The sequence below is a fragment of the Cupressus sempervirens genome, chromosome 7, assembly GCF_028749045.1.
Source record: "Cupressus sempervirens isolate cs-2001-9-10 chromosome 7, ASM2874904v1, whole genome shotgun sequence".
Classification (NCBI taxonomy): Eukaryota; Viridiplantae; Streptophyta; class Pinopsida; order Cupressales; family Cupressaceae; genus Cupressus; species Cupressus sempervirens.
In genome coordinates this window covers 436,764,562-436,791,935 of record NC_143124.1, presented here as the reverse complement: position 1 = coordinate 436,791,935, position 27,374 = coordinate 436,764,562, and the positions used below count along the sequence as shown (strand labels likewise).

The 27,374-nt window shown below is 33.9% G+C and overlaps 1 long non-coding RNA gene across 1 annotated transcript; it reads right to left on the bottom strand.

The window, feature by feature from the left end:
- Window positions 1-2,879: 2,879 nt before the first annotated feature.
- Window positions 2,880-3,883, bottom strand: LOC149547446 (uncharacterized). The gene is made up of 2 exons (XR_016354403.1): window positions 3,556-3,883; window positions 2,880-3,467 (listed from the first exon to the last, which is right to left on the bottom strand). It is a non-coding gene; the product is annotated as an uncharacterized LOC149547446 (long non-coding RNA).
- Between the last annotated feature and the right edge of the window lie 23,491 nt (window positions 3,884-27,374).

The following is a 27,374-nucleotide window of genomic DNA, read 5'->3' as shown; positions in this document are numbered from 1 at the left end:
GAAGTGCCTCACAGTTAATTTTTTGTCCACACACTTAGAAATAACTGCGTTGATACCACTTGATGAAGGGTGCTCCCCTTACTGCAAAAAAAGAATAACAAAAGGAAACAAACAACAACAATTTGGAAGAACAAAATATGAGCTTTTTACTATCACCACAAATGTAGAAATGCAGAATTTAGAATTACAATATGTTAACCCACATGGGCACCTTCATTACAATAATGTGAAAGGCATAGCGTTGAACTATCACCCAACAATTTCTTAGACAATGTACATGCATTTCTTAAATGTGCAATTTTATGTCACTTGAGAAGGTTCTAGACACTCAAACTTAATACCTAGGGCTGAAAGACCCTAACAATACGTATAGAGTTGGTCAAATACATTTTTGACATTTATTCTGGAACTTCTAGTTGACCCAACTTTGGAAGGCCATAACATTCAAAATGTTTCTCCAATTGGATATTAAAACCACTTTTTAGAATCCTCGTCTTCTAATCTACAGACTTGAATCCATGCAAGTGCCCATCCATCAAGTTTTTGGGCCTTATCTAGGCACATTTAGGCCTTGAAAAGTAATACCAAAGTTTTTGTACCAAATATTTCTATCAAAGGTCCACAATAACTCCACCAATACTTATGATATGGCACTGACCCTGAAATGGTAGGCTGATATGTCTAAGATGAACCTCTAGCTTTGAAATTAGGACATTTCAAGTGCATATGGCTAATTGACTCAGTAGAAATCTTCTACAAACAACAACTTTGCATTAAGACAACCCTTATTCAAACAACTAAAATGAAACATTTTTCGATGATGCTAGATTGCTCTTACACCCAAGATGCTCTTGCATCAAAGTCTAAGAGAATATTTTTGTGATCCATCTTAGAAGTCACATAATGAGAAAATGTGATAATGTGTTGTTGACATGGTGTGTGTACAAAAAGGTTGATTTATATGGTTAATTTGATCAGATTGCAATTATAACTAACTATTCATGTGTTAGGTGATACTACATTTGAATTCAAATTTTGTATTCTTATCCGTCTTGATGTTATATCCCTATCTTTATAGTCAATTTAGTTGTATCCAATTCATTTTATATTTGAGTAGTGTGCTTTAATACTTAAGCATTCACCCCTTTTATACTAAAATATTGAATTGAGATTGTATGAACAGATGATTTATGGATGTTTGTAGAATATTTTTGGGTTTAATCCACATCACGATTCATCCTTTAACCTACTTCCATGCTTTATAATGGTGTCACGAGTTCATGAATTCTTACTTTATAGTTTGGTACCTTGTCGCTTATTACTACTATTTTATGCTTATGCAACCAATTTAATGTATTTGAAAAGTTTTGAACCCTTTTATCCTCCTTTTAGTATTCCTTAATAAAAACAAAAATGCAATCAACCCATGTGAATCTAAGCTTTACAATGTTTTCATATGACTTTGAATCTTTGGCTTGAACAAGAGGTTGTGAAGAAGGAATTTACATCCATCAAAGCACAAATAAAATGAGGAATGCCGGTAGATATTATCGTTACACAATTTCTTGTAAGTATTGATTCCAATAGTAGATCCATAACCAAGGCATTTGAAATGTTCGACATAATGCTTTGAATAAATATGGCTTTGTGGACAGTAAAAAATGAAGGATATGTGGATAATGATTAGATGAAAAGCCTTTCAAAACTTTCAGGTAGTGCAATGCTAGCATCCTCTATTTATACCTAAAAAAGATCATTGAATAGGGTATGAGCATAGATCATTTGAAAAATATAATTATTTTTTTAGTTAGGAAACATTATTAAGTAGGAGAAGATATATAGAAGAAGAGTGTTGTTAGTTGTTATAAAATCTTTTGCATATTACAAGTTTCTAAATAGCACATAAAATTTAAATGATGTTTAAATTGTTTTCATATGTACTTAATTGTTTATAGCCATTTTTCAAATGTTGATTTTTTAGAATTTATATATATATATATATATACTTAATTGTCTATAGCTATTTTCCAAACACTTGGAATCCGTTATGCCCATAAGAGTTCAAATGTTGTCTTTTCAAAGTATTATTTGAAGCTTGTTCCTTATTGCCCCATTAATCACTTTACAAACCACACTTGGAATCCATTATGCACATAAGAATTAAAATATTTTCATCTCAAACTATTATTTGAAGCTTGTTCAGTATTGTCCCATCATTTACTTTACTGGACCAAAAAAATTCCCTAATGATCAAATATTTAGGAGCGAATGTTCTTATAAGCATAAGCTATTAAAAAAGCCTTAAAATTGATTGAATTATGATCCAATATTTTGGAGCAATTGTTCTCATAAACATAAGCTATTAATAAAAGCCTCAAAATTGATTGAATTACCAACTCCAAAAATAGATTATAACATAAGCTGTCATTGATCCATTATATAATTTAATAATCAAAATTTAAGAATAGATATATAATAAAAAATAATTAAAATATAAGGGACAAATAATACTTTCCACATAAGATTGGCCACACTTACCTAAATAAAATCATTAAAATTTCTGTAGGGACACCTCTTGCATCACTATCTGAAAAAGACACAAACTAAGGTAAACCTTGCGAATGCGGAAATCTTCAACTCTCCTGAGATGCTTGAATTTTTAATAACTTATAAATGCGTTCCATATTGCCACGTCGCCATATTTTGAGAGTAAAGAAAACCTTTTTACGAATTTCTCTTTTAGTTTAAAACTGTAGCGGTGCTGCCCATTAATCAAATTCCAGAAGTGCGAAAAAATAGTCTATCAAAATACATTGGAGCACGCACCATAAATAGTCGAGAGGCATATTAAGAAATCATTCTCACAGAAAAATTTACAATTTATAATAGGAACTCAGAAGCCTGGCTCTATTTGACATTCAGTCTTAAGTCCTTACATTACCAAAATCCCTTTTTGACGCAAAAGTAATCCAACAGTGAACAGTATTTTCATCGATGCCATGGAATATCTTCTCGACGGCTTATACACCTTAACGCCCTTAAGCAAAGTCAAACTAGCTACATAAACATCTAAATAATACTTGCAAGTTAACCTAACACTATTTCGCGCGGTAGCTACTTAAACCACTTAACAAATACAGTCTAAAGCCCATAAATTACTTAAAAAATGTCTTGAGCACTTGAAGAACTCGATCAGGAGAGGGAAGGACTTTCTTGACACTGTTCCTCTCCATACATCTCTTAACCCATGCATCCAACAGCGGATATTCACTCTGAAACACTCTCCTCCAAATAAAGGCAGAGATCCACGAACCCGAAACACTCTCCTCCAAAGATAGGCAGAGATCCTCCCGCCGTCATTTCTTTAAACGTACCTTCTAAATATTGTAAGTTCCCCAGCATGGCAAGCTTGGCCTGCTCCTTATCTTCATCTTTCGAATGCACTATACGAAACGCCGAGTCAAAAACTGCAAAAGCAAAATAACGCATGCATTATAACTTTTTCAATTAACGGATTGTTTGAAAGGAGTTGATACATTCATTAAACGCTCATACCAGAAGCGGGCAAGGGCACGGTCATATGGCTTGGCCGGCAAATATTTCAAAGAGCTCCATGTGTCATCAATGTACTGAAGAATAACGAGAGACTCGCATACGGGCTTCCCATTGTGGATCAGGACGGGTACTTTCTTGTACACGGGATTCATTTGCAGGAGGAGGGGCTCTTATTGGAGGGCAGATCTTCTAATCGGTATTCATATTTCACTCCTTTCTCTTGCAAGCCAATTAATACGCGCACGGCGAATATGCTTATCTCTTCGCCCAGCACTTTCACTTGCTCCATGTTATATCACGCACTCCACAAAATGATCACACAAGAATAATATTTTCTTCGTTTTCATTTTTTGGCATTCGATAGCACATACATATAATAAAAACAAGGTCGGTAGGTTTAGGCAGATAGTAGAGTCAACGTAACTCGCCTTCACGTAGAATGATAAGAGTTGTAAACTTGTTAGGGTTCTGCGGACGTCGGCCTTTGCGTCACACCGCTCGTATTGACCACCGCCATCGTCGTGGCGTATATTGTTGCGAAGGGTACGGGCCAAGAAAACTGTAATACGTTAGCCTGATGGGACGTTTAAAACATATGTAAATTGCTCGCGGAGTTAAACGGTTATCAGATACAGCTAAATACTGTTTATTATTAGTCCCTGCCCATGCTATAGGCACCGAACTAATGTTTTGCATGAGGGTCACAATTAATTTTTTTGAGTTCAAATTTAGTAAATTTCTAAAGACTAAAAATCATTTTGTTTTAAATTATTTTTCAATCATTAAATTCTATTGTTTGATTGGCTGTCAACAATTTTGCTAGGGGTAAAACTAATTTTCTGATATATAAAATTATGAAATTAAATCTCTTGAATGGTCGAGCTTCCAAGCATCCAACTTCATTCTGAAGCTTCGTGTGACAGTGTCTTCTAAACTCTCGCCTCTTTCCATTTGCAAAGAAAAAATCGACGCCTCAAACTTGCAGCCGCGTAGCACGTAGATGAACTGGTTGCCATCGGCTTCCAATCCAAGCACCATATCTCTAATTTGGTCACTGTGACTCTCTGCCATGCTTGCTTCTTGACCTTTGATGCTAAATCTAATGGAGGGTTTGAAGCCACGAAGCATGATTAAACTTGGGAGCCACGAAATTTACAAAACCTAGTCTCTGTAACTGTACAAAAATTTCTTAGTAGAATGGAAGGAGATTTAAGACGTTGTAGTTGTAGAGTGGTAAAACAATCTTATGCATCCCTTCTAGATGAAATTTCATATAAATTCATCCAGTCATGCAAATTGTCTTGTCTTCAGTGTAAATATTTCGTGATGGATTCACCTACGCCATACGTCCTACCCTTACTCATTTAAAATTTACATCTGTATTATACTACTTTGTTTTCTATGACACAACATATTGATGTCCAGTAAGCATACAACAAATTGATGCACACTTCTTTCTTTACATATTCTAATCCGAGAAACTATTGTCTTATCTACTGAGAATTTAAGCGTCACTGTGAATTAGTTCCAAAAAAGAGAGAAATGGGAAAGCGTCTTCTGTAAAATAAATTGACGAGGAGAAAAAGTTCAACAAGGGACTACAACATTTAAAGAAGTCGGTTGCTAGCATGTTCGAAAGACATGTAATCTTGATACTAGGCCTCCACTCGTTCAAAGATTTTATGAGAAAATGTTTAATTGATGTAGATATTCTGACTTTCACCTATTAAAACAAATAATGGGACCAGATAAAAAAATGAAGGGACCATAAATTTTGAGTATGAAGTAATTTGGTATGTCACCTGTAGCAATAAAATAAGTAGTACAAAGAGTCGAACCTCTAATGTCTGGGAAGGTGTTGGCTAAAATAGAAACTAAAATTCCATACAAAAGCTCCAATGCATTCAAAATTGCTCTTCCTTTTCTAATTTCAACGATATCCCAAATGTCAACAATTCAATCCCTAACACGTTAAGATCTTTCTTTAAAAAACTTTGTTTAAAAATACTTACTGAAATCTTGTGGAGTAAAGAAAGACAAATGTCATATGGATGATGTCATATAAAGATGTCGCAAAGCAAAAGAATAAGTCTTACGGATAGACATTTATGATGTTTTGTAATAAGGATTCAATACATGTTCTTATTTAATTAACTGAATAAAGTTTCAGAAATCATAAATTTGATAACATGATAGAATACAGATTTAAAAATAATAATAATAGAAATTTTAAGTAATAAGTAAAATATATATTTGAAAATTAAAAACTTCTATAATCAATTGGATTTTCAATATGATACAAGACAAAATAGAAAATCAAATTAAATAATACAAGTTAATTAATTATTTTAGAATAGGAAGTCTAGATATATATTTTTTCAAAATAAATAACATCTTCCCCTTGCTAGTAATGTCCAAATTATAAATATAAAATAAACTTATTAATTTAGTTTTAAAATTTACCAAAATTATGGATTTTCTTAAAATTTTATAAGCAAATTATTTAACATCAAAATATCTTTACTAAAGTAAAAGTTATATTTTAATTTCAATCTTTGTAAATGCATTTTATCTAAAATAACTTTCTAACAAGTCATTTTCACTCATCAATGAAAACCTCATTTTACAACTAATGTTTGGTATTGAAACATTAGATTTACACATAATTATTATTGTTTGTTGTTCATAAGTTGTCTTGTTGTCTTTATTCCTCATTCCTATTACTATGCCTTAACTACACACAACCAACCTTCCATTTCTTGCAAAGGGAGGAACTCTAGCTCTGCAGAGCTCTTGTTGTTTATGGAGATAAGAACATTCAAATATTCTTATTATACGTAAAAACTATATTTATGCCAATAAAAATAGTTGTCTATCACTAACTTACATAATTTTAGTTTTCTATCACTCATTTAATTATAGTTTTATAGTTCTAAAATTATTTGGCTTTTGACTAAAAATTTATTTTTATGAGCATAGATTAGTCAACAATATTAAATAATGAATAATCATTCATATATATCATATATGAATGATTGTATGATTAAATAGATTAGTCAACACTAATAAATAATGAATAACCACTAATACAAATCATATACAAATGAATTATGTATAGGATTTATAATGCAATTCTATGATTAAATAATAATAATAATAAATTTATAATGTAGTCATATGATAAAATAATAATAATAATAACAAATTGTAATACATTGTGCTCTTAATGTGTGCAATTATAGGAATAAAAAATATTATTTTAGTAATATGTCATGATTATATTTTGAATATATATATTTTTTATTTTTTTAAAGGTCAACTTTTTTATTCGGTTTAGACTCGTGGTTATAAATTAGCTCTATATTGATAAATTTAATCTTTGATATGTATTAAGTTATACCATCTTGAAAATCTAATCTAAATGATAATTTAATCACTAATTTATTTATAAACTAGAGTTGTTAATGAACAAAATTGCAACCAAAGAGCTCTTCAGCTCAATGAACCCTTATGTAGGAAAAAATATCAAAGAGTCAAATAAGCACTACAATTTAAGGCATGAGTCCTCACAGTGTTCGCCCTACCATTTATTACAAAATTCCTATCTCAAAATCCTAAATAAATAAGGCATAAAACATGGTAACTGTATACTTTTGAATATATACAAATAGGGACTCGATTTTATGAAGTTTAAAACATGGAAAAAAAAAAAAAAAAAAAACACATTTGACCATCAATAAACCTTGCACTTTATATAGAAATACACATTTATCACTAATATCTAGCATACTAGAATAACACCAAATTCAACTTTTAAACATGTTAGACAAGTAGTCTATGATATCAAAAAAATATTTTTCCTCTTACCTAAGTTACCTTAATACTAATTACTCTATTTCTAAAATGAACTCTACATAATTATAAGTCTTTACAATGATGTCGTAGGTCTTCTTGATAGTGGCTAGTTATGTTTGGCTAGGTGCTTGCTATACCTATTGTGAGGCTAATGGTGTGTTTGGATGGATTTCCATGATGTGGAACCTTGATAAGGTGTTGGGAGTGGATATATCTTCTAGCACCGATTTTTTGCCACGAAATTCACCAACCAATCTAGTAGTTGGTTTGTTTTTTATTGTTATGCCCCTAATACTCATAATGGAAGACTTGTTATTTGGGATGATGCCACCACTGTGGCTAATTCCATAAGACCAAGAAATATCTTATGTATGGGGGATTTCAACACCCCTTTGTACCCCTCGGAGAAGATGAGGGGATAGGAGGACTTCTCGGATCGTATGCAAGATCTAGAGGAATTCTTGAGAAGAAATGATCTGATAGATATTGATCTCCAGGGTTCAGTCTTCACCTGATCTAACATCACAATTGGAAAAAACTTGATCTAGGTTAGGCTTGACAGGACCCTCATCTCTGCTAGATGGAACATTCTCTAGTATACTAACCTAAAGGCTTATCCTAGGACCATCTTGGACCATTCCATGCTTCTTTTCTTCTAGACACAAAATTTAACCAGATGGAGGCCTTTCAAATACGAGATTATGTGGCACTTGCATAATGATTTCAAAGATTGTATTACACATTGGTGGAAGGACCTAGTGGAAGGTATGACCATGTTCCAGATTTCAATAAAATTGGAAATAATCTATAAGGAGGTTAAGGAATGGCGCAAATCGTCATTTGGGAGTTAAGAAAAAGAAAAGAAGGATACGAAAAAGAAGTTGGTTGCACTCCAAAATTAAATCTTGCAAAGTGGAGCTTAGGTGGTGCAACAGTAGGAGGAGAGGGAGTGATGACACAAATGGAACTCCCTCCTAAATAAGGAGGAAGTCTTCTAGAAATAGAGATCTAGGGACCAATGGTTGGAGGAGGGAGACAAAATCATGGTGTTCTTCCATAGATTGACCTCAAGAAGAAAAAAGAGAAACACTATAAACATGTCAGAGGATGATAATAATGAGGAGGTCACTCAAATGGACCAAATAGAAGAAAGAGTTAACACCTATTTCCAGGGAATATATAATCACCCACTGGCTCAGATTGATAGTAACTTATAGAGTGATATCATATGGACCTTTCAACTAGTGATAAATGACTTGATGAATGAGGGGATCATGTGTAAGGTTAAAGAGGAAGAACTCATAGTGGTTGTTTTCAGTATGAATCAATACAAAGCCCCTGGCCCCAATGGGTTCCCCCCTACCTTCTTCTAGGAATTCTACGACACTATTAAGTATGAGATTGTTCATATTGTAGGGGACTTTTTAAGAAAGGGGTAGCTACTAAAGGAACTCAATCAAACCTTCATTGTTCTCATTCCCAAGATTGAAGATCCTTGAGGGATGGAAGACTTTAGACCCATTAGTCTTTGTAACACTATCTACAAGATATTTTCTAAAGTTATGATGAATCACTTAAGGCCTCTCTTGGACAAATTCATTAGTCCTCATTAGAATGGCTTTGTTCCTAGGAGATAGATTCTTGATGTGGTCATAACTACCCACAAGCTGATACATTCAATGGAAAAATCTAAAAACCTAGTTATGGCCTTAAACTTGATATTTCTAAAGCCTGTGATAAGGTCTGTAATGACTTCTTGTTTCCTATTCTTGCCAAACTTGGCTTTAATGAGAAGGTTCTAAGAATTATAAAGAATTTTGTGATTTTTGTTACCTTCTTGGTGATTTTTAATGGTTCCCTAGGAAACTTCTTCTCTTCCTCTCAAGGTCTTCATCAAGGTGACCCCTTATCCCCCTATCTCTTTATTGTTGTAGTGGAAGTATTAAGCGGAAATTTAGTCTCTTTATCTAACTCTAGTAGAATTAAGGGCATCAAGCCTGCTTCTAAGTGCCTCTCCCAAGTCTTATAGAAGTTTGTAGATGATACTTTCCTATTTGGCATCTCTTCCATCTATGAAGCTAGTGAGTGGAAACACACCCTGAATACATATGCACTAGTCTTTGGCCAATGCATAAACTACCAAAAAAGTAAAGTATATTTTTTTAACATGTGTGCTAATTTGAGAGAAATTGTTACTAGTACCCTTGGATGCTAGGAGGTGACCCTCCCTAAAACCTATCTTGTTCTACCACTCACTGTTAAGGAGATCCCTAACCATTTTTGGAATGGTCTTGCAGAATGTTTGCAAAGGAAGCTGATGGGATGGAAAGAAAAAATATTGATCAATGCTGGGAAAATCCAACTCTTCTCAAGCTCTCTGCAAGGCATCCTGGTGTATTTTATATCTATTTTCAAACTCCCAGGCAGATTTAGAGATATTATTGAGAAAATTTATCATAATTTTCTATGGTCTAGAGCTAAAGAAAAGGCTAGAATGAGCTTGGTTAGTTGGGAGAAAGTTTTCAAACCTAAAGCTCATGGAGGATTGAATTTAAGAAGAATTGGACATTTGAATGAGGCCCTATTAACCAAAATTGGTTGAAAGTTGGTTAATTTCCAGTATAGTTGGAGTAACATCATAATGGCTAAATACTTTGGGGGATTTTCTTCCCACCAACTTATATGGGCACAAGCTCTATCCAAAGGCTCTAAGATATGGAATAACATTGTTAACACTCGTAGGATCCTAAGAAAGGGGTGTCACTAGATCATGGGGATTGGTAATTCAATTGACTTCTTCGAAGATCTATGGATCCATGAGATCCCCCTCAGGCAACCTAAGTTTTTTTTTCTCTATGTGAGATGTATACTAGAATTTATTGGCCTCAGACTCAAGACTTTATCACCCTAATAGACAATAAATTACTTTCCAGAATCTTCAACCAAGGGAATTGAGTTTAGCTCATAAACTGAAGGATCTCTTGTACACCTATAGGATTTTCCTCATCCTAGTTGAGGACTCCTTAGTGTGGAAACTCACACCCTCAGGGGAGTTCACTATCAAGTTTACTTATCTTTGTGGGCTAGCAGGGGAATAGGGATAGGCTAATTGGCCAAAAACTTTAGACCCTTAGATACTACCAAAAATAAACTTCTTTTTCTGGTCAGCTCTACATGGGTTGATCATCACTATTGACAACCTCTAGCGTCGAGTTTGCCAACTTGCCAACTACTGTATTTTATACCTCAAAGATGTTGAATCTATTCTGCACATATTCATCCACTGTCCCTTTGGCATGGATGTGTGGAGTGAGGTTCTTTCTTTATGGGAGGTCAGTTGGGGTATGGATAATGAGTTGAAGAAATTTGTCCACTAAGATGGATCAATTGCCCACCCTTATCTTAAAAACCTTTGGTTGATCCCCCCACCTTATGTTAATGAGAGGAACAATAGGATTTTTAGGGAGCAAGCCACAACTATCTTGGGGGTGGCTGAACAAGTTATTAGGCTCCTAAAAGAATGCAGTGGGATCTGGCACTGGAAACTGCCTCTCATCCCCTGAGTGGAAAAGATATGAACTAGGCTTTGGCTTGGAATGTGGGCCTGATTGTGACATAGTTTGACAATTCCAAAATCTAGGCAAGAAAGGAGATGGTTTTGCAGACACCCCCACCCTTGAGTCCTAGATCAAGCTAAATTTTGATGGGTCGGCCATGATGGGAAACACCACTATGGAGGGTATCCTTCGGAACAATGCGGTGATTTTGGTGGCTGCTTATTCAGATAACTATGATGAAGGCTCTAATAATAAATCCAAGGAGCTTGCACTTCTCTAGGGTTTGAGAATTGTGAGAGCTGGGGAGTCACTAAGCTAGTCATAGAGGGGGACTCTATGCTAATCATCAAAGCCACTAAGTGAGAGGGCAAATGCAATTGATTGATTAAAATTATTATCAATGAAATGCAAAGGATGATGAAAAATAATCACAGAATCCATGTGGCACATATATTTTGGAAAGGAAATAATGTGGCATATGACCTTGCCAAAGCTAGCCATAGTGTCACGTGGATAGTGAAATGGGATCATGACCTTAGTTTATTGCCATCATCAACTCAAATTATGATGGAAAGGAAGTGTAGCTTCAATAATGACACATGAACTATCAAACTAGGTGGTAGGTCTTCTTTTCTCATGTGGTCACAGGAATATGGCACTCAGAAAAGGGTTTTTTTGGCATATTTAAATGTTGATTAAAATTAATGTTCTAATTACTGTGAATATTTATTACTATAGTAAAAGGACATAGAGGGGGGATTCAACAAGATTTAGAGAATGATATTGTAATGATCATAAAGACAAGTTGGTTAATTCTCGCAATTGGTACAACTGGTGACAACTATTTGCAGATGGAAAGGAACTACCTGCATGTACTATGTTGGGAGATTTTTTTTTTTTTGGGAAACATTGTGGATTCACGATGATTATGCAATGCCTTATCATTTTCTCCATTTTGGCTTTGCATTTTATATTTTGCAACTCCAAAACCTAGTGTAAGGTTGTCTTTGGAAGAGTTAATTTTGGACCTAGGTGACGACATGGGCACTAGCGACCATATTGAACTAGTGGGTTTGGAGGAGTGTATCGGCAATAGTGAAGCAGTCATGGTCTACTTGCAGGAGGGGGGGCTTTTACCTTAAATGGAGGGCATGGTTAAACGCAATGAGGTCATTCAATGCAGTTCTTTCAAACTTGGAAGGATAGAAAAGTTACTGTCAATGGCATGAGATTTGAAATTTCTAAAGAAAACATTGCAAGGGCTAGGGATTTTTTATTAGATGGAAAGAAATGGTAGAGGCAAGCGAATGTCAATAAGGAGGCGAGCTTGCAAAAATTCTTTAGATCCAAGGAGGAACTAGCAAGATTACATGTTGGGTTTGTGCGGGTTGCCCTTCCTAAGTCATGTGATATCTTTTGCTACGTGATTGTCAAATACATTATCTTGGAGGACCAATTTCATGTACTATATTATTGTTATCTTCCTATCCTAGATCATTTCAAAAATCTTGACCTTATTTCCTTTTTATTTCTGATACTACATTTGTTGTGTAAGAATTTTCCTTAGGGAAAAATTAACCCAAGAACTAAGAACTCAAACATGAGCACAACTGTAGACTAGAGAGAGAGAGTATGATTAGAATGATGATATATTCATTCAATATGCCTTGAGAGTATACTAGGAGTGCCTATATATAAAGGCCTCTAAGATACATCTAGAATGCTTCAAAATTAGCTACACTATAAGTCATACAACCAAGCACATGTCCACCAGATATGGGTTATCCTCCATTAAGCATGGAAGTAAGTGTGATGATGAGAGGATAAGCCTACAAGGGTGTAACACACAAATCAGTGTTGTAGACAACATGTGCTAAAATAAAGTTGTGTACTTTTGTGTTGTCAACATGACAACTCAAAAAGGTGTGCAAACTCCTTAGTGTCTTACAAAATAAAATAATAAAATAATGCATTTACCTAAGTAAACTCAAGTAAGTGTAGATAGTAAATACGTATTTACACCAACTCCCCCCCTTAAGTGCAACTTAGGGGAATGCCCTTAAACTTACGAAAACTAGGATGAAATGAAAGATGGGTCCCAACTACTAGGCCATGTTAAGTACCCATGTACATAATGAAAATTCAGTCTCTCATAAAGTGAAGAAAGAGGGAAAACCTCATGAGAAAAACCCTCCCCCAAAAATAGTTATAAATAGAGATGGATGGATGGATGGAGTAATCAAAACCCCACATTTACGACATACATCCAGTATATACATAAGTGAAGAATGAGAAGAACAAGACCTCATAAGAGGAAAAAGTCCCCCCATAAGAAAGCAAAAGAAGGGAGACAAGGTAGTCCCCCCCAGCTAATGAAGAATGCTTGTCAATGAAAGCCGCTCCAAGGAAGAAGCTAGTCCAAGAGTGCAGAATGATGTTCCTCCCCTTTGGAAGAGACAATGGCAAAGGTGTAATCCTGAAGATGTATGGTGGTCGTGAAACCTGCTCAAGTATCCCTATGTTGATACTAATGGTCGTCCCTTCCAATTGTGCTAAAAAGAATGAATGCAGATCTGGCAAGGAAGTCTATTGAACCTATCCTAATGAACCATCTATCTCCTCAACTAATAAAGTGACCTTCGACAACTATTGTTCATAAGGATCCACAATCACACCAACCTGTAAAGATTGATCATGTAGAGAATGGACATGAGGGTTAGAGTGAGCCCTCACAACAACTGTAGAAGGATCACCTTCATCAAAGAGAAGATGCAAATCATCAAGGCTATCTCCCAAGTTTGTGGTGTTTGACTCCACGAACAAACCTGCAATGTCTGCCATGTAGTCATCAACTAAAGCTAGAGTTAGAAAAAATGTACCCTGCTATGTTGGACCTTTCACTGTGGTAATATAAGCATATGGACTGGACTAATGTTGTGACCTCTCACTACAACTGTCAATAGAACCCCACATGTCTGAATCTGTTGAAGCACTATCACTGGTGTCACTATCTGTTTCCACAGTATATGAAGTGCAGAGAGGATTAGAGGATAAGTTGGGTAAACTTTCCTCAAAGTGAACATCCTTCTCCACAAAGATCTCATGAGTCTCTGGATCCATAAGTCTATAAGCTTTACCATCATCTTCATACCTGATGAAAGTACAAGGCCTAGGTACTTGTGCCTTGCATCCCTTGGAAGATAGGTTTTCCCATGTGGGACAACCGAAGACTCTGAAGTGACTCACAACTAGTTTTTTGCCGCACCATGCCTCAAAAGGAGTCTTACCATCTAGGTCATTATGAGCAAACCTATTAAGTATGTGAGTAGCACTACTAATGGCTTCAACTTCTAATGTAGGATCAAGAGACTTGGCTTTTATCATGCAACTTGCCATGGAATTGAGAGTCCTAATCCTCGGTGTTGCAACATCTGTCTTGTGTGGACTAAATGCTGGTGGATTCTAAAGATCAATTCCCTTATGTTTACAAAAGTCCCTAAGTCTTCTATCCACATCTCTATTCTCATTGTCCACCCATAGCACCTTGATGGCTTTTCTTGATTTGCGTTCAACATGAATCTTAAAGGCTTGAAGCCTATCAATTGCTTCATTCTTATGATGAAGAAAGTAGACCATGTGAATTATGAAAATTCATCAACAAAGGTAAGGATGTAGCAACCTTAGCTAACTAAAGTCACTACAAAACGTCTTGCTAAAACTATGTGAACCAACTGGAGAACAACTAGTGCTCTAGAAGACTTCCCTTTATCATACTTCTCTTTGAGATGCATATCCACTGAACATGATGAACACTCTCCCTTAGAAAATTTGATGGTAGGTAGACCTTTGACAATGTGTTTTGAGCAAAGTTGCTAAAGAGAGTGGAAGGCAAGATGACCAAACCGCTCATACCATAAGTTGAAGTGTGAAACAGAATGACTCAACAAGGCTTGAAAAGGAGACTTAGGTACAAAGTGAGAGAAGGAATAAAGCCTCTTGTCATCATTGACTTTCCCCACTACAACCAATGAATCATCTCTAAGAATTCACACCATCACAAAATCTCGAAGGAACTCAACTTTATGACCATCTCCAAGGTGAGTGATTTGATAAACTGATAGGATATTGGAGCTAAGGTTTGGAATGTAGAGAACATCTTTGAATTCCCCATTGTCCATTTCCACATGTCCTTTTCCTTCAACTTCCATTTTAGTATCATCTCCCACGAAGATGTATGGTACCTTTGACTACTTAAATGAAGAAAAATCTCCCTTTGAAGAACCCATATGAAAGGAGCCATTAGAGTCAAGTATTCATTCTGAAGAAGAACTTGTGTTTGACATAAGTGCTTGCCCTTTTCCCTTTGAAGAGGTTGGAGTTGAATCCTTGCAAGTACCTAGAACTTGAATCTTGTTCTTCCTAAGTAGATTTTCTAACTCATCAATTCTTTTAGTCTTGCAATGATGCTCATCGTGATTTGGCTTTTTGTAGTATGCATAAAAAAGTTGGTCCTTCTTTTCATTACTTCCCTTCTTGTTGGAAGAAGAATTGCCTTACTATGAGGAGGATTGTTGTGTCTCATATTATGATTTCTACTTCCACTACTTCTTCTTCTTGTTGCTAGAACTTTTCCCTCCGTGACTTGATTGGTGCTCATCACTACCCACCAAGGCTTTGGTCTTTGATGTCATGAGAATTCCTAAATCCATCAAGTGAGATTGTTCAATAATCAACATCTCTGCAAATGCATCAAATGAAGGCTTCTGGTAAGCAGTTCCCATGGTCAACCTATAATTATTAAAACTTGAAACAAAGAAAGCATACTCTGAAGGTAGCCTCTTTAGGATGTGATGAATCAACTTTTCATCCTTCATGGGATTTCCACAATCTTTAAGTAGTGTCTTATACTCATTGGCTTTGTTGATGTAATCTTGAATTGTGTCAAAGTTCTTTGGATCCAAGAGAAGTAGATTGTCCTCAATCTAAAATCCCTTTTCTTCATCCACCTTACCATATAATGATTCAAGTTTGTCCCAAGCTAGTTTGGATTCCATGAAATTGGCAATGTGAAAGAAGAGATCTCTATGAACATAACTCCTGATAATTCCTAAAGCCTGTTGGTCTTGTTTTATCCATTCAATGAGTTCTTTAGCATTAGTAGGTTTGGTAATTGTAACATCAACATAAAAACTGTAATATTTTTCCATTAATCTACTGTAAGCAATATCTTTCCATGTAGAATAATTGCGTGAAGTTAGAGGTGGACATTTAAATGAACCCATGATGCAAAAAATGAAAAGAGCACAAAAGATAGACACAAGAACACAGTACACACCGTGCCTTTTCACTTAATCAAAAGAACCCCCCCCCCCCCAAAAAAAAAAAAAAAAAAAAAGCTTTTGGCACTTTATAAGTAGTAAATGTACAATGGGCCACTTGTCAAAATGGACAAAATGGACTTTCTAATTTTTCTTTTACAACTGTCTTTTGATGCCAAAATCTATCACTAAGCACTATAGCTTAGATGTACAACAATTCTAAAAAGTAATCAAAGCTTTACAATGCATAAAAAGCTCTAGTTCTAAAAGTGAAAATTTTGTTGACACAACCCTAGAATCTAACTAGAAATCTAGAAAGTAGATAAAAAATAACACACTTTCAAAACAAATGGAACTGGAAAAGGTTACCAGATGAGCCCATATAGAGGATTTGAATTTGCAAAATGTAGGATTAAGTAGGTATAGTAGCCAAAAGATGCAATTTTTGAAAAACCCTTGCACCAAAACTAGAAAGGAACACACCACTAGAATGTTCAAGAAATTCTACCCAATTTCAAAAAAAAATTGCACATGAATTAGAGTTTGGATGACCAAGTTATGGGCTTGCAAAGTCAGCCTGCCAAATCAAAAAGCAATCGAAAGAGGGGTCTGGCAAAAAAAATACTATTTAACATTTGACAATCAAATGGGTGTCATAGTAGTTCAAAAGTGCCTAGGAATGATGGTCAGACGACTACCAAATATTTCTTGTGAAATGCTAACATTAGCGAAAAAATCAGCAGCCCAGGGTGACGTAGCAATTGACTAGGATGTCTATACTGTACAGACTATATGGTTGGTATAGATGTGATACAGATATGCTAATGTGTAGGTATGGTGGCAGTACAACTAGCTGCTTACTCTACACAAACATGGAGCCTTGTGCAAGAGGACATGTGGTAGTCTTTGTGCACATGGTACATGGCAGTATTGTGTTTGGCCACGTGTGTGAGGGCTGTGCAGTGTGTGTGCATAGCTGGCAGGTATGGCTTTGAAAGTGAAGGCATCATACATTAAAAACACAACACTTGGATGTTAATCCAAAGAGCCCGCCGATGGTGTATAAATTCTTCGAACTTTGAGCTTGGCACCAAATTGTGGTGAGTGTGCTAGATTTGTAAGGGTCATGGCTAGTTTAGGGAATATTTTTTATAGCAAAAAAAAAATTCCTCGTGCCAGATAGAATATACCACTGCACAAGGCTGAGATTTGACAATCTGGTACCTAAAAAAAAATTCTCTGTTGGCTGCCCGAAGGGAAAAAAAAATTGAAATAATATAGATGAAAATAAAATTGCAAAAAATTAATCAATGAGATCTGCAAATGACCATAACCAAACTGCAAATCAGGGCCTCTGAGTGCTGATCTGCAAAAATAATTTGGCTCATGGTCGACTTTGGGCTAAGGTAGTTGAGTTTATTGTCAATCTTCATCGAATTAGCATTTTAGATGCAATGGTGAGGTCAGATTTGGCTCTAGACACTCCCAATTTCTACAGTACTCTGGATTTGGGTCGAGGCACTGAAGCAAAAATGGTCTCAAATGGCTATGTGATTAGAAAATCTCCAAGCTCTGGTACCATGTAAGAATTTTCCTCAAGAAAAAATTCACCCAAGAACTAAGAACTCAAACACAAGCACAACTGTAGACTAGAAAGAGAGCGTATGATTAGAATGACAATATATTCATTCAATATGCCTTGAGAGTACACTAGGAGTGCCTGTATATAAAGGCCTCTGAGATTCATCTAGATTGCCTCAAAATTAGCTACATGATAAGTCACAGAACTAGGCACATGTCCACCAAATATGGGTTATCCTCCATTAAGCATGGAAGTAAGTGTGATGATGAGAGGATAAGCCTACAAAGGTGTAACATGCAAATCAGTGTTGTAGACAACATGTGCTAAAATAAAGTTGCATACTTATGTGTTGTCAACATGACAACTCAAAAAGGTGTGCAAACTCCTAAGTGTCTCACAAAATAAAATAATGCAAAATAATAAAATAATACATTAACCTAAGTAAACTTAAGTAAGTGTAAATAGTAAATACGTATTTACACCAACACATTAGAGGATAGCCTCTTCAAGGCTAGAAGGAAACATGAGCAGGAAAACCCTTCTACCTTATCCACTAGGGCCTAATGAATAAACTTTTCATCCAACACTTGGCTTAGAATCCCCCTCTCCTAATTAATCCCCTAGCCTCTATCACCCCTCAGACCTCCCTAGACCCCAACCCTAGCTCTACTCTCAAGAGGTCTAAGAAAACCCATGCCACCAAGGTCAAAACTAACCCTGAGGTTAAAGTTAGCATTATTGAGTCAGACTCAGACACCAAGAAGGGAAAGCAATGTACTAGGAGAACTACCAAGCATCTCTAGATGGGGAAATTTAAGACCACCCTGAAGTACGACTCTAGCTTTGACTCCTTTGATAGTGAGGAGAAACTTGCTAAAAAGAATAGACTCCACCAGGACATTAAACCTAGCCCCAAATCTATCAGCCCATCCCATGTCGTTGATACCATGGAAGCTACCCCGACTTGTAGTGGGGTGGAAGACATCACTTCTCCTAGGAAGGAAAACCCCAAGGTTATTGGGAAGAGAGATAAACATAGCCAGACCAAGATGAGGATGGAGAGTTTTGAGAAGGCCATGAGGGACCTGGCTGATAATCATACTGCTATCTGTCATAGGTTCAAAACCTTGGTTGAGTTCTCCACTAAGGTTATACACTCCACAGCCACAACCCTCTACTTCCTACATGCTAACAAAGAGGAAAAGGACCTAGGAAAGACAATTGAGAAACCCCGATCCATATAGGGGTTCTTGGTGGAGGACTGGCTAAAAACCATCCTGGAAAGACCAATGAAAGTGGAGGAGGAGGATGTGGTAGGGAAGCTCCTCAAGAGTAGAAGAATGGTAACCAGGAGAAGGAAGAGGGCATCTAGCTTAGGAACTATTGTATTTTATTTCTATTTTTATGATCATGTCTCTAAACTTTACACCCCACAGGTTTTTCTAGATTTTGTTCATTAATTGGACCAATAGTAGCAATGTATTTAAATGTTGTTGGTTTATTATTCAATTTCATATGCATAGTAGTTTAAGGTATGTGGCTAATGACAATTTGGCTCTTAACATATTATGGGTTTTGATGATTAAAGTTGGTATAGGTTAGATAACTGGGAGGTAACTTTTGGCTGAATTCTTAGCCTTTTTGTACTCCAAGGCCAGCCCCCCATTATTTTGGCTACTATCAACTACTTCAAAAAAAAAAAAATTAACTCTTTACAAGAATATCAATTACCAACATTAAAAATACATAGTAGAAATTTATGATTAATTTTTTAATAAGAGAAAAGAAAATTTATAGTGTGAAAAACCTAAATAAAAATAAATTGAAAATGCATCTTTGTTTCCATTTAGCTATAAAATTTGAAGTAGAATAAGAATCTGTGAATTCGTAAAATTTCAAATCCTCTGTTTGTGTGTGCCAAATCAGAATTGATAATAGGAATTTGTATTTCTCATTTTTGCCCCAAAATGAAAATTTGATATTTCACCACCTAAATAGGTGGAATTGGAATCGCAATTCCTATTGCAATTTTACTTTTCAGTGTTTGATAATAAAAATTGTGTCCATTTTACAAACATTTCCAAAAAACTTATTTGTGGCTCTATCCTCTCTATTGATCTCATTAGCCTTTACTTCCCCTGCAAATGTTTGATCAACCTCTTCTTTCCTTGTACAAATTTGATCGATGTATTTGTCACCCTCTACCTTGATAGAGATTTTATTCACCCTGTGTCCTTCTTTTGTGTTGATTCCAACATTATTTGTTCTACTTCTTCTATTCTAAGCTTGATGACATTGTTCTTTTGTGTCTCCCTCCTTGTTTGCACTATTGACAAAATAAATTGTGCGTCCCTTATTTTAGATATTTTAATTAGTTAAAACATTAACTCATATTGAAACCCAAATTTCTTATTATAAAAAATTTGTCGTAGAAGCAAGAAGTTGGGTCTCAATTCTGCACAAGTTCGTAGATTGAGATCATGCTCTTTTAGAAACTTTAAAATGAGTACCCGTTTGTTTCAAAATCAGGTTCTCATTTTTTATTTTCAAAAAATGGTTACCCATTTTTGTAAAAAAACTTTAAAATGATTTTTTTAGGAATGGGTACTCATTTTTTAAAAGTAAAAAATGGGTACCTATTTTTTAAAAGTAAAAAATGGATACTTATTTTTTTAAAATCAAGTACCCATTGTTTACTTTAAAACAATGGATACCCATTTCTAAAAAATTCAAATTTTTATTTTTTTGTGATTTTAAATGTATTTCAAATCCTGCTTTAAATTTTCAAAATAGGCACCCAATTTTTGAATTTCAACTAATGGGTGCCTATTTCTTACAACATGGGGTAGGAATTTTTTTTTCCTACCTTAAATTTTGGTTTGGGATAGGCTTGGTGAGACCAAGCCTAGGCCTTGACTACTCAAGATTTGGCTAAGGCATTCAACTGACAAATTCATGCCTTGCCATAATTTTTAGAGGGCCTTCCCAACCAAATTTTTTTACAAAACAAAAACCCATTAGAGCTCTCACTGTTTTGATTTCAGAAAAATAAAATTTATAGTGTTATGATTTTATTTACTATTTTTGCATTTTTTAAAATCAAAGGTGGTACCTAAATGTAAAATACTGAGGTTCATTAAAACTATAATAACTTTTTAATTTTATAATTTTTGTTAAATTAATTTATATGTCATCAATCTACATACAATTCTTTTGATGTTTTAAAAAAAAAATTGATAAAAATAAAACTTTGATCAAATTATGGTGTTTGTACATGAGAGGTCCTTTATAGTCAATTAAAAATTTATAATAAAAAATTACACAATGAAAAAATTAAGAAAAAATATTATCATCAATCTTTGGTGTGCTAGATAACTTCATTTAAGAAGATTTACAAAAAGATATTTATTTGTGTCAAATTATGGTGTTCGTACACGAGTGTGGTATGGTCTTGAAGCAAACATTTTGAAAAAAAAGGTTTTTAAAGATCTATAAGAAAAAAAAATTCATCATATGGGTACACAAATAAATTACATATTCAAAAAGTAGATTCTAAACACTACAATTTTAATTTCAAGTTTTTTTTATATTCAATCTCTAAATGCATCAAATCAAATTTTGACATCAATTTATAAGAAATTTCAAAAATAGGAAAAACACTTCCATGTTTTGCCCAAAAGTGAGACCTAACTTCTTGCACTTACCCATTATATAATATATTAACATGTGTCCTAATCTATCTCCACCAAACCAATCCATGAATATTATCTAGCACATCATTAGAAAAATGAAAATTATACTCATACACTTCAGTATCATCCAAATATGTTTCTTTAGTACTTGGTGTTTTCATGTCTACATTCATATAATTGTTATTTTCAATTGGCATTTCATTTTCAATGTTATTTGGAATTTGAATGTTATTTTAATTTTTTCCTAGTATTTATTTTGTGGCTTACATGTCCATTGGAGTTTGTTGTGCATGATCATTTAACAATCTATTCTCATGAAGGAAATCTAAATCATTTAAATCGAAACCTGCTTCTATAAAATTGCCAATTTTATTATGAGAATAAACTTGAGGGTTTGGAGACATGCCTGTATTGAATGATTGATTAAAATGTGCACCCAAATCTCCTTGTATTGGGTTATCTTCGTCAACCTCTTCATCCATCATGGTATCCTCAATGCCCTTCCCTTCTAAAATAATATTCTTGTTGGTGTTGTGCTTACTTCTCTTTGTTTGTTGCAATCTTCTCATTTGTTAGAATTTTCATTTTCTTATTTCTTCATTTTTTTGATCCCATGTTTGCACCAACTTCGAGTTCAAATCAATTAGAGCTTGCAAAATGTAGACGATGACAGGAACTTAGAATAATATGATAGAAATTCATTGTTGCAGCTTAGGATTGTCAAACAATGATTGCAATGATTATTTAATGCTTTGTGGGTCAGCTTTTGGCAGCCAATGGGCATCGAAGAATTGGGTGCCCTATTCTTAAACAAGACACTAGATTTTAAATAATTGGATACAAAAACCCTTCATGAAGTATGGGTTTGTTGGATTTCTCCTTCTATTCTTTGATACTGTGACCAACTGAATAGAGTAGGTAGAATGGGAAACAAACACTAATTTTATGATGACAGTGATGAAGTAGCAAAAAGTGATAATTACGAGCCCAATCATGCCTTCTATCATAGGTCACATATTGAATAACAACTCCAAGAATGAGTTCCCACAATTTTGTAACGAAAGAAGCTACCACAACTTCCTCATCCCCCCACCCTTCTCTAACCAAAGCCCCATCCTTGGCCTTAGAAAATTTATTAATCGCTTCCTTTGCAATTTATTTGTTTTGGTAGAAATTAATACCTTTCCTATTGAGATCCATTATCATGCCCCATAATATCGATATTCAATTTGAGGCACCACCCATCAAGTGTCATCATGCCCATGTACCAACCATTGATAAATGCTTCAGTAATTATCATCCTTTTATCCTTTATTCTAGTCGTTTAAGGCACCAAACCACCTTTATCCAACTTCTCCCACACTTTTGCTTCTTTTTTTCCAATGTATCCCTAAATCCCACCTTTTCAAAGCTCCACCCATGGTGAAACCTTGACAATTTTCTTCAATACTAGACAAACTCATAATAAAACTTTCTATTAATAGAGAAATGACAAAATAAAATATTAGAAGGAAAACCACATACAAAATATGAGATTGTTTTTGGTTTTGATGCATAGCCTTGATATAAGTACAATCTTTATTATACTTCATGTCCCATTACATTCTTTTTATCAATAACAAGATTTTTAAAATCCCTAACTTTGCAAAACACATTGTCATGATCAATAATTTCCTTGAGATTTCCATACCCTAATAATTACTCATTCCACATTATGGACTTCGAGCTTCCAACTACAATGTTGGCAAGAATGTCTACCACATTTTTTGCATCCCTATATATATAGCTTAAGACTACTTTATCAAGAGTATTTACAATAAAGAAACATTCAACATTATATCTTGTATCGACCATGAAGCTTTAATATTTTTTGTAAATGGAACAATGGAAGAATTTGGGTCTCACTTGTGGGCAAAAAGTAGAAGTATTTTTCCTATTTTTGAAATTTCTTGTAAATTGATGTCAAAATTTGAAGAATTTAGAGATTAAATATTTAAAAAAATTCAAAAATAAATATTGCAATGCTCAGAATCTATGTTTTGAATATGTAATTTATTTTTATAGCCATTTCATAGATCTTTTTGGTATGAACCTTTAAAACTCACTTTTTCAAAATGCATATTGCAAGACCATACTACAACTGTGGATAGATACCATAATTTGACACAACTAAATATTTTTTTCTAAATCATTTTAAAAGATGTTACTTGAGATACCAAAAATTGATGAGAATATTTTTCGTTAATTTTGTAATTAATGTTTTTAAAGTAATTTTTAATTGATAATTAAGCTAATTTCTAAAACCTCTTGTGTACGGATACCATAATTTAATCAAAATTTAACTTTTTCATTTAATTTTTTGTAACTTCAAAAGAATTCTATACAGATTGATGACATGTAAATTAATTTAAGAAACATGAAAAATTAAAAAGTTATTAATGTTATAGTGAATATCATTATTTAAAATTTAAGTGACACTTTTAATTAATAAATAATGAAAAAATAGAAAATGAACTCATAACACTATAAAATTTGTATTTTTGAAATCAGAATTGTAAGATCTATAATGTATTTTTTCTTTGTCAAAAAATTTGATCAGGAAGACCTTATAAAATATATGACAATGCCTGAAATTGTTGAATAATTGCCTTAGTCAAAATTTGATAGATAAAGACATTGGCTTGGTCCCACAAAGCCTGTACCATTTCTTTTCCCAAGGCAAAACCCAATGCCAAAGGGAATTTTTTGCCTATGACTTTAGAATCAGTCAATTGATTCTTAATTCAAAAATTGGGTGCCCAATTCTAATTTAATTGTTGTAAGAATCAGGCACCTCATTACTTAAAGTAGAAAGTACCCAAATTTAAAATTGGCGCAGTTAATTTTTCATTTTATGATGGATCATGTTAAGTATAATCTTCCTTTTCCTATTTCTTTTGAAAAGGAGAAGTGCCCTAAACCCCCAAGTAGTAGTAAAGATAGAGGAAAGAGATTTAGGTCTAAGTTGGGAGGTGTAAAAGGAGATTCTACTAACATAAATACAAAGAATGTGAACTATAAAGAAATGGATTCAGATTCTTAAGAAGATAGTGATGATAATGCTAAAAGGCTAAAAAATAGAGGAAGAAGAGTGTGATTTCTATGGTGGGACAGTGGAAAAAATTCTTAGGTCAGCATGCACCTATCCTTCCCCTTCTATTCATTTAGAGGAAGTGAAGGCTGACTTCCACAAAAAGGAGGAGAGGGGAGGCAAAAATATGGAAGTTAGTGAAGAAGAGGAGGAAAAAAAAATGTGGAGAAAAAGGAAGAAGAGGATGATTACAATAAAGAGGCCCCATGTTATAAATATTTTGAGGATAATGTGACTCATGATGTGTACATTGAGATTGAGAATTCCCCTCTCAATGTGGACCCTAAAGACTCCGAGGAGAAGATTGAAGGAAAAAAAGAGAGACTATTCCCTATCATCAATGATCTGAGTGTTGAAGAGGTCCATGTTAGATTATTAGAGGAACCCCTAAAAGGTATTGATATTAAGCCTTTCGTAGGAGTGCTCCAAACAACTAAATAAATCTCTATGTACACTTTAAGAATAATGTAATGGACTTTCAACTACATCCAAAAATGGAACATCAATTAGACAACCCTAAATGCAAAAATAGATGAAATTGAGAATAATCTTAATGAGGAGGTACACACTGGTAATTCTAGTAATAATATCAAGGAAAATATATAAGGACTAGCTGATAGAATAGAGTATTTGGAAAGAAACACCTCTACTCTATTAAAAATTTATTAAAAGTTATTGGAAGCCTTAGTAGAAAAAATGAAAAAAAATTGTTGTAAATGTGGATATGTAGGTGGACAACATTATGGTTTTGGACTTGGACGATGCTAAGGGCACTGAAGAGACACCGATAAGAAGAGAACCATATCTTCTACAAGGAAGCTAAAGGGTAAGACTAGTGAATAGATTAAAGATGATGTTGAAGTGGCTTCTGAGAAGGTTAAGGAAATGAAGGAGGAGATGACACTAGAGCTAGTATAATGTTGGTTTGGTTTGTTTGCCCCTTGGTTTTTAGGATTTTTGTATTTAAGAACATAGTTTTGTCATTTAGTTTTTGGTGTTGATTCATCTCCCTCTCTATTTTCTAGTCTTTTGTTGTTGTTGGTTGTCTAGGGCTACTGTTTGTTTGATCAAGTAATATTTTTTTGTTAAACTCTAACTCTTATTTCTTAAAGACTTATAGAGTTTAGGGTCCCCTGTAAAAAACATTTTTTAACCCTTAGTCAAAACTAAACAAAATACAAACCATTACTAAAACCTATGTATGAAAAAGAAAACATATAAGCTAAACTATAATATAGAGTTTAGCCTATTCAAACAAATTTGCAATACAAAAAGGTGCCTATCTAATATTCTCTCAAGTCTAATTTTCAATTCTAACAGAAAGAAAATAAATTTGTATTTTTCTTCCAACCAAAGATATGTTGCATTTCAGAAGGTAAATTATGAGGATGAAATAACAAAAGTAAAATTTAGTAAGTTTGAACTTATACATAAGTCTAAAAGGGCAAGAGTATTGAATAATATAAGGAATTACATAATAAATTCTCTTTTCATATGAAGCAATTTTACCAACCCCTATTTAGCACACACAAATGTCTAAGTCTTATAAAATAGGCTCTTTCTTGCATTTTTTTGTTTCTTCAAAAAGAAAACAACAAGTTTTAGATGTAAGATGGTATGCACTTCTTTATTCAAATCCCATTATCCTAAAATGAATTCCAAAGCTTCTCAAGAAAGCTGTAAGAAATGATTACAATTGGAATGTTAAACAAAAAGATGGGAAATTTATACAAGGCTTATCAATATATCTAGATGGGTTTATTCCACAATATAGTTCAACATTTTATACCATATTATTGCATGAACCATTGATAGTTTAGCATACAGTTACATAAAATTAGCATAGAGAAATAATCTAGATTTAATAAGTTTTATTTAAACCTCTTTAGTATCAAGTTTGGTGATTTATAAAACTCAATAAGTTAAAATATGTATGCAAAAGAGGATAAGTATTCGAAGGTGGGATTCAATTTTTATATCTCAATAAGAATTAGGAACTAAACTTGAAGTTTGAATTATTTTCTGATAGTAGGAACATCATTAGAATTAGTTCATGATGAGTCACTAAGTTTGAAAATAATACCTTTAAAAATAAAATTGAATGGTTTAAGAATAAGTTAGGGATTATACATGCTAGAGGAAATGGAAAGTAATACAAAATGCCGACTAATCTCCTCAACTATTGAACTTATACTTTTGAAAGAATGGTTAAAATGAAATAGTCTTGAATCATAGATGCTAATTATCAAGAACAAGGATTCTAGTATTAAAAATAGAATATATATAGGTTATAACATTCTAGATTAAGTAGTTCAAAGGAAAAACATGCAACAAATTCACAATAATGGTACACAAGAGTGAGGTTTAAGAAGTGCAAAAAGAAATAGAATCATGAAGATAATAAAATTTCAATCAAAGGTCATTAGCAAGAGTAATGTTTGACTCAACGACCTTAAAAAACTTTCTCATTGTGATAAAATTTATACTCTGAAATAAGATGTTTGCATAACTCAAATCACAATGAAAGGTCTTGCTAAGAATTTTCATCAGAAGCACATGTGTGATATTGATCTACTTGATATAATGTCTATCATAGATGTAATCTCATAGAATGTAATTATTAGTAGGTATGCAGAAAATTGATTAGTTAACAATAATTTGGAGTTCCTTAAATATTTTTGGCAA